Source organism: Etheostoma spectabile, chromosome 3, assembly GCF_008692095.1.
Source record: "Etheostoma spectabile isolate EspeVRDwgs_2016 chromosome 3, UIUC_Espe_1.0, whole genome shotgun sequence".
NCBI classification, from domain to species: Eukaryota; Metazoa; Chordata; class Actinopteri; order Perciformes; family Percidae; genus Etheostoma; species Etheostoma spectabile.
The window spans coordinates 18489034-18502303 of NC_045735.1; the positions used below are offsets into that span (position 1 = coordinate 18489034).

At 39.8% G+C, this 13270-nt stretch overlaps 1 protein-coding gene across 1 annotated transcript in view; it reads right to left on the minus strand.

Moving 5' to 3' along the window:
• dph1 (diphthamide biosynthesis 1) overlaps positions 1-13270 on the minus strand; it is a 76353-nt gene that overhangs the window by 43580 nt on the left and 19503 nt on the right. The window lies entirely within an intron of this gene.

The window sequence follows — 13270 nt, forward strand, 5'->3', positions numbered from 1 at the left end:
GGACAGACTATGCAACGCCATCACTAACAGGGACGTTGTAGAGCGTCCTCTGGTGGACAGACTATGCAACGCCATCACTAACAGGGACGCTGTAGAGCGTCCTCTGGTGGACACACTATGCAACGCCATCACTAACAGGGACGTTGTAGAGCGTCCTCTGGTGGACACACTATGCAACTCCAACACTAACAGGGACGTTGTAGAGCGTCCTGTGGTGGACATACTATCCAAAGCCATCACTCACAACACGGTTGACGTTTATATTTTATTCTTCTTTCTGAGAATGTATTTCCCAGTTAGTATGCGGTTAGGAGATGGCTGTGTCTCATGTGACTTCTTATTTGTACACCCTGGGACTATACAAATCCCAACATGTAAATAAGAACATGTTGGCGTTATTTTGTCATACATTGGGAGCAGTAGCTAGTTGGAACCAGTTACCTGCAGGATCTGTGCTAGGCTAAGCCAATGCTGGGGGCGTCAGACAGAGTTACAGTACGCACGGAGATGAGAAGGGTGTGTATGGACTTTAACTCTGGGGGGGGGGGGGGGGGGGGGGGGGGGTTACGGTGAATAGGCTAAAGTCCCAGTAAGTCGGCGCGTCCCTTTAAGGGCCTTCAAAATACATCCGGTAGGATTCACAAATGAGCCTAAAGTCTAAATTTAAAACAATTTACTGTACATCCAAGCTCTAGGCCGATAAAAATGTGCTTCTGCACATTTAAGTTTGGAAAACAAGTTTCCAAAAACCCCAGTACATCACTTAAAGCCAACTCAGAAAAAATGTAATGCATTAAAACTTGTTCTTGTAGCGATTGATGAGGTCACATTCATCTAATCCCTCCTTTGTTCATCCCTAAGGCTCTCCTCCATCGTCTGTCGCTCGGCTCCCTCAAGTCATTTCACAGTCTCTCTCTTCACTTTCTCAAGCTTATTTTCACTCATATTCACTCTTCTTATGCTCCTTGTCATAATTTCTCTGAGCTGCTGTGTATCATAACATCTCTCTCTCAATTTTGGGGAACGCCTTCTCATTAGGGTCTTTCTTAATGCCTGATGAATCTAGGTGGGTCCCAGTGATTGAGTTGTCCTTTATTCATCCTCTAATAAAAAAGGACATTCTCATATTAGTTTCGGTTCTCTCTTTTGGCTTCCCTATATAGCAAAATACTAATGTCCATGTTTTCAGAATAGAAAAGTAGTTGTTGCATGTTGGATTAGGAAACGTGCCTTTTTCTAGCCATACGTTTGGCTGAATTCACGAAACTAAGTTCTGTGTCATAAGTGAGTGTAAACTACTCAATTTTCCTATAGCGCAGAACTTCACATGATGCTTTGATTTTGTTGTTTTCATTCATTCCAATTTGCAGATTGTCCAACTCCCAATTTGTGTCCTTGGAACTGCCAGAGCAATATCAGTGGAATAACTGTGAAAGGACATTTTAAAAGCATATGTAATATTCTTCCGGTATATTCTTTCCAGGCTGTGCATAATATTACACGGCTCTCTGTGAGTGCAATTACATGGACCATGTGCGTGGGACTGGGCCATCCAAATTGAGAGTGATTATGGCCGGGCTAACTGGTTGCGCTGAGACAGAACAGAGGGGAAGAGAGGGAATGTAACCTTCAGCACTAAGTATTGCCTCTCTCTCTCTCTCTCTCTTCTACACACTGCTGAGAAGAGTCAGAATGTGTTCATATTAGGGCCGGGCTATAGGGAGAAAATGAGATATCCCGATATGCTTGACCAAATCCCTCAATATCAATATTGCGGCAACATACTGGGGTTGACAAGTAGTTCTTAAACAATATATCTTCACACTTAGATTTTAGATAAATAATGTGTAATGTGGGCAGTAATGTGGACCGAATGTCTAAGTGGGGAAAAGGCACATAATAAAACTAAAACAGTCAGAAAAGTACATCACTTAACTGTAATGCAGCCTTTAAAACCAGTCAAAGATAACACCTATGTCATATCACGATATTAAGATATTAACCCTCGTGTTGTCTTCCCGTTAACCATGAACTTGTCCTTCCAGGTCAACATTTTTTTGTGCTTTTCCAATGTTTGTCGCTTTTTCTGAATTTTTTTTTTTTTTTTTAAACCTGAGCTGGTTTTATAATAGGTTTTACACTTATTCTTGGAATTCATTGTCAACAAACCTCATTTATATCAAATTATACATAACTTTTAGTTAAAAAGGCAGAAATTATGAATTATTTTGCCAAATAGTTAAGATCAGAGGATGTTGAGTGGATCACAGATGGGCAGATGTCAAAGTTTAGTCCCAATACTGTTTTGAAACCATTATAAAAAAAAAAGAATTCAAATACTATAAGATTAAATAAAACACCCATGTTATTTTTGGGCAATTTGGTTGAAAGAAATCCATATTTCTGATAGAAAACACTTTGAAACGGGTCAGTTTGACCCAAGGACAACACAAGGGTTAAGCTATCCAGTCTCAGATCACAATATCAATATTTAATATCGATATATTGCCCAGCCCTAGTTACTTGCATAAACTACAAGTATCCAGTCCAGGTAACATCAGGGGTCTCTTCACCCGTGGAGCAGTGCCTTCACCTAAGTATTCTCATTATCATCCTCATATTTTATTTGGAAGTCAAAGGCCAGGCATTAAGAATAAAGAGTCACAGAATGTGTTTATGAAATCTACCAGATGGAAAGACTAACATTTTCACTCCGTTTGCAGATGAATAGATTTGTAGTCTTATGGTCAAAATGGGTGTCCTATGTTAATCAAACACAACATGCAGGAATGTTGTCAAAATAGTGGTAATCGAGGGTTGATTTCTAATTGTACTGTATTTTATGTACAGTTTATTTCAAAAATAATTGTGTTGTTGTCTTTTGTTTCTATATGTGTTAGAGATATGTCTTATAGTAATGCACCCCTTGTATTGTGCTCTAATATGTTCTGATTATATTTACAAAAATGGGAATGTTGGGAATGGAGAACTTTGGTCTAGATCACGGACCGGAGCTGTGACAATGACGTAATGTAAATCTGGCTATTGTCTTGTTCTCACTGTTTCAAAAATAAAAGAATTAAAAAAAAAAGTCACAACCTCCATCTGGCTCGCCCAGTCTGGTCCAAGTTACGGCCAAAGCAACCTTTTATTATTCTTACTGTATCTCTAGAGGAAATCAATTGTGCTTTCATGACAGCTCAAGCAATTATCAAGGTGCTATCTGCCAATATATCATATCACACAGTGTCAGCAGCTATCAGAATTTCCAGTCTGCCTGGGCATGATGTCCTCTCAGATGAAATGTGATTAGCAAAGACAGAACCAGAAGGTATCGTGGTGGTCCTCTAGGCTTTTGCTTTTAAAGTGCAAGGAAACGTAGGTGTGGCTGATTCACTTTACACTCTCCTGTACTACTACCTGGCACTACAAATCAAATTCACCGGAGATGGCATCAGTGTCACGTTTCACCAGGGGGTGACCAACACCTGCAATGACAATACTCCCTGCGGTAGAAAGTCTTCCCCTCTCCTTTCTCTTTTCTTGCTCTCAACTCTGATGTGTGTCTCCTTTTTAAAAAGCAAAGAGTGACAAGGAGAAAACTGAGGATGTGAGACAGACACACAGTGTGCTGCCGGGGTTTGCCTATACCTGTAAGCTTGCTTTGTACAAATTAGAACATAGGAAATATACAGACACAATGCTCCCCTCCAAAGAGAAATTTGGTAAGGCGTGCAGGACAGGAAGTGTAGTCTTCAAGCGTGTCTCCGTGTCTTTCTTTCCATTTGGGCAGATGGTAGGAGACGATATGGGGGGGGATAGAAAATCGTGACAGATGTACGGGTTTTGCAGGCAGTCGCTGATGATGGGATATTGTTGGAGTTCAATAAAAGCTTCGGGAAGGCAGAGAGGGTGTGCGTATGAATACCTCATACATGAGGATCTCATAGAGCCGAAGAGCAGACAGAAGTTAGAGTCGGCACAGACATCCAACCACGGTGCACGTAGGCACAAAAACACACATACATCCACGCTGGCCCACGGACACATTCCCCGCCTTGCATGCGCCCGCATCTGTTGCCACAGCTCAGCTGCGCTGTGGGCGCCGTGAGGACTGTGACGATGTGAGGGTAAGAAGGCGTTGGAGGCTCCCTACCAGGCTCCTTCCTAATCGTAGAGTTGACATTTACCCTGGGAGGCTGTGAGCTGTGACTGCTGCTTCCACAAAAATGATTCAACCTGCTGGGTGGAATGTAGAGAAATCTATTCTGATGGATGAAGACAGCCACGGTGAAGGACCTGGAGATGTCTGGGGGCTGTGTGTGCATACTGTCCCTTAATTTACTAACACACTGCATCTGACATGACTGTTACTTGAGCCATCTAGGGCCAATGTTGACAGTTATCGAGGATAGCACATGATGGAGCGAGACAGAAAACAGGCACGGTATGTCAGGATCACTAAGTGAACGTCTTTCATTACACATTTTGTTGAATCATACATACAAGCACACAACTCCTCTAGATGGCTCAATAAAAAGCATCTCAGAAAAAAACTTCCCCCACACATCGTTATTGATTGGACATGACTTAATCCTGTTCCTATTCTAGCAGTCGTGTTACTGCTGGTCACACATTTCTTAGACATTCGTCTTTACACTGATTTACTGCTTCAGATTTCTGGAGTGTTGAATACCTGCATCACAAAAAGTCTACCAGTCCTAGTGACATGGACAAAAAACATTGATAAAGCTAGTCTTTTATAGAATGTTCACCACGTTCGTAATAGTTAAGCCTGCAAGGTCAATACAACAAGTGTGATGGGAATGTCATTAGTTGTAGAGGTATTTGGCCATAAACTTAAAGTATTTTTTATGCTTCACACAATAAAATTTAGCCTATAAATGCCATATGTTTAGCCTATATACCGTATATATACACACACACACACACACACACATATACACATACATATATAGTTGTCATACATTTTTAATTGCTGTGTTTAACACACAGACACAGAGAGACACACACACACACACACACACACACATACTATACACATACATATATACATACACACACACACACACACACACACACACGCACGCACACACACATACCCACACACGCATATACACATACATATACACACACACACACCACACACACACGCACGCACACACACATACCCACAACGCATATACACATACATATACACATACATATACACCACACACACACACACACACACACCACACACACACACACACACACACACCCACACACACACACACCACAACACACACACACACACACACACACAACACACACACACACACACACACACACACACACACGAGTGTATAACATCCGTACTTTATTGCCACATTATGCCAATTGAATTGAAGGTAAACAAAAAACATAAAACACTGTTCTGCTCACCTGACAGAGATCATAAAATGAATACAAATGTCAAAACAATGGACCGCTGATACTGTGCTGCACATCCGATTTAATTGGGGTCGCTTTAAAATGACAGCTCCGAGGCACGGATGTCTCATTTTGTTAAACGCCTGGTGCTGCGACTGCTCTCTCATCGCGTCTCTTCCTCCAATCCACCGTAAGCGAGACTAAGACGCAAGGAGGGAAGACGAGGAGAGGAATCGGGGATGCACTAACTGGGAAAGTGGAAGTGAGGATTTTTGACCGGAGGGTGGAGCTGGGGAGGGCGACGCGGCCGCGCCATATTTTTTTTTATGGTTGCAGTGGCGCTGCCCTTAAGGCACTTCCGCGTTGGCTTCACTTTCCAGGCCCTAAAGCATCAACCAATTCATTTTACACTCTATGGCTGCAGCTGGCTGATTCAGGAAGCCAATACATTTTAACTGACTTATCTCTGCATCTCTTTGTTCTGCTATCTTCCTCTATTTTTCTGTTTATCTACTTTTTAATGCAACTTTACATTCACTGCATTGTACATCTGACTGGTATGTATTTCTTGATAAACAGATTCTGAATACAAACATTGTATAAATACAAAGAGCATGATGGTAACACCTACAGTCATAAAACCATAAAACCTCACCCTATCATTTTTTACCTCAACTTCAATAATACACAGTGCAACACTTGAGCCTTGTCCTCAATTAAAATTGGTCAAAATTAACCGGGTAGCGGAAATTAGGGTTTTAAACTCAATTCTGTGAGCAAACACTGATCAAATAAAATCCTCAACCTTTCTGACGTGTGGCCACAAAAAAACAGTTCATCAATCGAACAGTGGTTAATGTATGCACTGCCATTAGCTATGTTTCCATCCACACGTTTCTATCTGAATTAAGTGATATCAGATGAAATATGCTTTATGGAAACAGTAAAATTCGATGGAATTTCATGAATATCGACTCAAAGGAAACACGTTCAGTTTCATCGGATTTTATCTTGATCGCTATACGGCTAATGCGATAAACGCTGATGGAAACGTTATTTGCTGAATAAATAATGAATTGCGATTAAGTTTTAGGTCATTTTATGATTGCAACCCGCCACAAAACGAAGAAGAAGAAGAAGAAGTTGTAGTTAATTTCCGCCCAGGGTTTCCGCTCTGTCTGCACACATGGCGGCTGTCAACAAAGACGGATGGAAGTGGACGGACGAGGAGACGAGAGACTTTTTGAATTTAACTTATCAGGAACTCGCAAAGGAAATGGCCGACAAAGGTTAGGACAAGCCGTGGGACGTCCTGCGGAGTAAATGGAAGGCTCTCAAACAGCGAGACATGTCTCAAAAAAAGAGTCTCGCAGCGGTGCCAGAGGGACAATAAAAGGCATAGCAATGTGTTGATAGTGTCATTGTCTTCTTATTATAGCTTGATATGTCGCTATCAGCTGACACATAAGCACTTTTACAACTTGTCCCATATTGATCATGTGTTGGTAAACGATCCATTTTGTCTAGAAAAACCTTGTTCGCAAAAGTTTGCTTGGATATTGTGCAATTCAGTGCGAAAATAAATGGAAAACCCTTCAAATGTCTAAAATCTATTCGATATACCAATTTGATCGCAAAAATGCGTCAAGTGACGTCGTCACCCCAGGTTTTAATTGGCTTTAAAGTCGTTGGATGGAAACACACTTTCACCAGCTTTATCCGCATGAGTTTTTTTTTTTTTTTTTTTACTGAACTTCAGATCATTTGATTGACAAGTGGATGGAAACTCAGACAGTTCATTGAATACTATGGCGTGCTACGGCTCTGTTCAAGGCAGCTTCTCTACTCTTTTAGACCCAAATTGGTTGGAAAATGGAGGAACATTTAACAGATGGTTGTTTACAACATATGAAAACACACTAGACTGTGTTTCGTGGGTGTCATTTGTTGGACAGAGTGTCATCTTCTCTGAACCTAGAAATTGTTTCACAATAAAATGTAAATTCAATTTACTTGATTTCACTCAGTATTTATACTGCTTCATAAAACACGCTCAATACATAAATTAAAAACAAACAGTAAAACAAAAGCACTATAAAACATGTTTAATGTCTCTTACGAGCTATGATAAATGGTCAGAGAAGTGCTTTTCAGTCAGAGAAAGGAATGTTTCATCTTTCACTGTTGTTTTTTGCTTCGATAGCAGGAGCCCTTTGGCCTTGTGTGCTCAGCAAATTTGTCGTTTAACCACCAAACATCACAGAACAAGACCTCGGATTAGGTTACAAGCCCAAATCTCCGGGAAAACAGAAATATTAAATGCTAGTGCTGTCGTCAGGATGGGGACAAGGCAACATCCCCCCCACAACTTGCTTTTTCTCCCACTTCTCTCTTTATCTTCCCCCACTGTCACAAAAGCAGCAGCAGTAAATATGGAAGTAAGCTCATAAAAGTATCCTTCAAAGCGAGGACGAGACAGCTGGCATGCCATCAAAGGCAATAAAACATATGGTACAGTGACAGCACATGCATCATCGCCTGCCTGCACAAGTTACCAATTCTTTATTTTATTCTGAAAGCGTTTTCTCTTTTGTTTACTTGTGACGGCAGAGTTCATAAGTCTTTGAATTCCCATGGCAATGTTGACACGGAGAGAGTAAAGAATGACATGAAATGGCACAGAGAGAATCAGATGAAGGTGGATGGACTGCCGCTTTAAATATTGTGAAATGGTTATTTAGACATTAGGCATTTGAAGAGTTGGGAGTGTACAAACTAACCTACTTTAAAGTATGAGACGTACGCCCATCTCTAAGTGCTGAGTTTCTGCATCCTGCATAGAACCAATAGAAAACTAAGATATGGTACAGAGGACTGTGGGTAGAAACATCTGGAGGTTAGTAAGGAAATGTTAAAATAGAGTTATATTCAAGGTACTAAATATAAATATATACCTAAATATAATCTAATTCAATAAAACAGACTTGGACTATGCTTTACCTTCATGAAGTACAAATTATTAGGCAACATTTTAGCATCTCTTCCTTGGATATGTGTATGTATTGGAGTATTATTATTATTATTATTATTATTATTATTATATATTTAAAGGCTCACTTTCAAGGACAAGCGTGTAGGTTTGGTTGTTAGAGGTTCTGAAGCAAAACAAAGTGTGTACTAGAACTCGACCGATAAAGGATTTTTAAGGCCGATAGCGATACGAATATTTGGTTATTTAAAAATCCGATATGCCGATATATCGGCCGATATATTTTTTAATGTTACAAAACATAAACAGATTTCCCTAACATTAGTTACTTGTAGTTATTTATGAGTTCTCACTAAAAGAACATAATAATATTTATATATTATGATAACAATTTATTTTATTGTCACAATAGAACGGAGGGACATCAAAATATATCAACGTTCTGATAAATAAAATGTATAAAATTACAAATTTAAGATAAAAAAATTAAAAGCCCCTTGAACAAAAAAAAAAAAACAAAAAAAAAAAATCAGTAAACCCCAACGCTCAAACAGGGTTTATCTTTAAAATATATAATTTTATAATATATATAATATTAAAAATTATATCATATGGGCATTTATAATGGCCTTTTTAAAAAAAAAGAAAAAAAAAAAAAAATTTTAAGAAAATTTATTCAAAAATATTTTTTTCCCATTAAATGTTTCTGATGTTTAATTTTTTTTATTAATTGATTAAATTAAATTAATTTATTTATTTTTTAAAAAGGCCATTTAAATGCCGATACGGAATATGGGGAAAATGTCTAATATCAGCCACATTTTCACCCCCCCAAATAATCGGTGGGCTCGGTAAAAAACGCTATTTTCTTTTCTTTTTCAATGGGTCTACAATCTTCCCCTCTCCCCCAAAAGCCTTTGCTTGGGCTGGTAAACGAAAATAAAAACCAAATCAGAGCTCCTTCATCGGGGGAGAGGGGCATTTTAAAAAAAAAAAAATTTTTTTTAAAAAACTAACCCCAAAGGTCATTCTAAAACGTGAGGGGGACTTTCCCCCCTCCCTTTCCAGTGGAAAGAATGTTTGGCGACCGTTAACTATGGAGGGCAGGTTCATGAAAAACCATCAAAAACCCGTCAAAACGCATGAGGAACGGGCCTGTCCCCCGTATTGCCCCAAAGGTGTTTCACTTTTTGCGATAAAACGCAACATGAAAATTTTTTTAAACATCAATGGCTAAAACCCTTTTTTTCACCCAAAGCCTCTGCTGTTCAATCCGTCAGCCTGCAGCGGGGGGGGTGCTCATTCCCCCCGGGCGGCTGGCCGCCACACAGACCCAAACACCAACACACACACACACCACACACCAGACACCACACAAACCCAAAGGTCAAAAAAAATGGGAAAGAGACGTACGATGACCCAAATTGGGGACATACGCTCTTTTTTTAGTCCAAAACCTTTTTCAAAAACCCATGAATGTGGGCCAGCCCCCGGATAAAATAAATAAAAATGTAAAATCACAAGCCACGACGACATGCTCAAATTTGATTTATTCAATAATTTGTTATTTGTCTTAAATCCGCCATTATTACCAACTTTGCACATCCTGAGCCCCTTTCGGGGAAGGTTGCAGGGCCCAGCTAAAATTATTTTATATTCCCCAAAAATTTCCCTTTAAAATTTTTTAAAGAAAATTTTGTGGTTAAAATTTTACTTTACAAACAAAAAGAACTTGATTTTCCTCTCTTTCTTTTATTTTTAAGGGAAAAATTTTAAATAAAAGCCCCTTAAATTGGCAGGTTGTTTTATCCCGGTTATTTCGGGTTGGGATTTGGGTAATATTTAAATTTTCGGTAAAAAAAGGCCCATAATTTTCCGGTAATGGAAAACCTTTTCTCCTTTTTTTTTTTTCCCAAAAAAAAAAAAGCGTTTGAAGCCCAAAAACCCTCCTCCCCTTGCGTTCGTCTCAGCTACTTTCCCCTGAGAAGGCCCCAATAATGGCTTGAATCACGTAAAACTTTTTGTGCTTTATTCCATGATGGGAAACTTTTTGTAATAGTGTATCCTAATTGGGGAAAAATTTTAATTTATATATCGATGCTGAAGTTTTTCTTTTTTCTGGATTTGTTTAAGATTAAAAAAAAAATAAAAAAAACCGCACAAAACCCCAAAACCCCATGACCCTCCCAACCCCGTGAGGGAATCAACCCGGGGTTTTTGTGAACCAGGGCCAAACCGAGTTTTCGGGTTATCATATTTCCCTTCGGGGCCTTTTTTGGGAACATTTCCCCCCAGGCTAAAACGAGAGGACTCCTTGCAATAGTCTAGCAGTTATTTATTTTATTTTGTCTTATTATATTATTTGTTTTAATTCTTTCATTTTTTAAGCAAGATCGAAGTCAGAAATGTGCTGAATCTACTCTAAAGTCATTTTATTATGTAGGCTGTAGCTTGTTGTGCTGCTGTATACTAAATGTGTAAATGGGATTGCAAGATCATGTATTTTCCCGCGGTTGTTGATATGAATGTGAATGAATCAGAAAGATAGGGGAGAGTGATAAACAGATAGATGAATAACTAGATGGACGGAACAACAGAGGAGAAAGATCATGCTAGAATTAAAAATGTAGCGCCTATCACATCATGGACACTGACTTGACACACCACACACACACACACACACACACCACACACACACACACACAACACACACCACACACACACACACACACACACCACACACACACACACACACAACACACATATATGCGCATATACTAACATATAAATACAGTATATGCACATATATACATACAGTATATGCACATATATATACATATACACATACATACACATACATATATTGTATATATAAATATACATATATATATACATATATATATACACACACACACATATGTGTATATACAGTATGTATATATCTATATGTGTATATACTGTATGTATATGTGTACTTATATGTATGTATATATAGGATATGTATGTGTATATGTATATATATGTATGTATGTATGTATGTATGTATGCGTGCATATATATATTTGGCCTAAGTGTAACTGTAGCATGACCATAATTCAGAGCAGCTTGTCCTCATTTAGTCTTTGCAGTCCCTCCCACTGAAGCGCCTTACTCTGAGGGCAGATTAGCCCTTTCATCCCCATTTTGGTATGGACCTCAGCCCTGTCTCAAAGGGATCGAGGGACTGTGGCAGTGATGGTCATGGCAGAGCCACCCAACTCCTGGGACCTCTGGTAACCCGCAGCATAAGCTGGGTGACACGAGGTCAGCGGCCTGCTGCGCCAACATCCAAAGGTTACCGTCCCTCACTCTCTCCAAACACCACCCTCCAATCCTCTGCTAGATCCACATTAGGGTTGGCATGCCAATTTGCTCATTTTCATCAATGCAACAGTTTGCTTGGTTGTTGCCATAGTAAAGTGCTCTGAAATGGTGGACACTGCAAAGTCTGACATATATGTCTCATCTCTCTATCTTGTGATCACTGTTAAGTTTTCCATGCCAATCTCAGCAGAAAATCCTGGTTTCTCCCCAACAAGCGGTTTCATCTGACAGCTTTCACCTGCAGGTTAAGCCTTTAAGGGGATAAGCTAAATTCTGAGCTTGTGTTGAGATTGTTATCAAGGCAATTCTGACTTCCAGGGCACCATCTATCCGGTTAGAGTATGAAGTGAAAACAGACTTAAACCAAAACCTTAAATTCCTTTAGTTACATGGTTCAATTTCATCCCCATATCAGGATCAAAGACCATATGGTGAGAAGCCACCACATAGTGTTGACACTAGATTCCCTTTTGCTCCGATAAGCTTTTAGACGTGGTTGTCAACATAAACTACCAGTTGTGTCTCCATCACATTAGCAAAGTATGTCTAAGAAGATTCTCAGTCAGAGAGGCGGCGATTTTTGCATGTTGGATGCTTTTATATAGACCTTAGTGGTCCCCTAATACTGTATCTGAAGTCTCTTTCATAAAGGCCTTAGTGGTCCCCTAATACTGTATCTGAAGTCTCTTTCCCAAAATTCAGCCATGGTGCAGAATTACAGCCACTAGAGCCAGTCCCACAATGAGCTCTCCTCCTTAAAAGGGGCAAGACTCCAGATCGGCCCATATGAGCTTTAATTTTCTCAAAGGATACCCAGGGCTCGGTTTACACCTATCGCCATTTCTCGCCACTGGGGGATCATAGGCAGGCTGGGGGAACTCATATTAATGTTAAATGACATTTTCATGCCATGGGAACTTTAAGTCATAGGCAAGTGGACTTTTTGGGGCATTAAATGCAGGCTTCACCATACACTGTGGCTTCACACCGTATGGGTGTAGACTTTTAACAAAGACCCTGTGCTGTGTTTTCTGAGGTCACAGATTCATGGCAAGTGTTCTCGTCTTTGCTGTTGTCTGTTGAGGTGACCAGGATCAATAAGTTCACCAAGAAGACGGGATCCGTTATTGGCCTGTCGCCAGATTAGTGTCTCCCATATATTGACTTATTTGTGGCGACCCGCCACAATATCAACATTGACTGCCACGTATTGATTTCCTATTTTTGCTTGAAGCAATTTGAATTGTAAAGAAAAACAAAAATCTTACATAGTAAGACAGCACAGGCAGAAGCAAAATAGCTTAAGGGAAACTATATAGCAGGAGCTAATGAAGCGCAACCATGAGAACCACTTCGGCTGCCACAGCCTAGAGGAGAAATCGTGTGGATGGTGAAGAGAGGGTGAAAAAATACAGAGGGATGAGCGATACCGGACGGGGTATGAAAACACTGAGAAAAGCAATTAGTGTCCGCTAATTGCTCTCA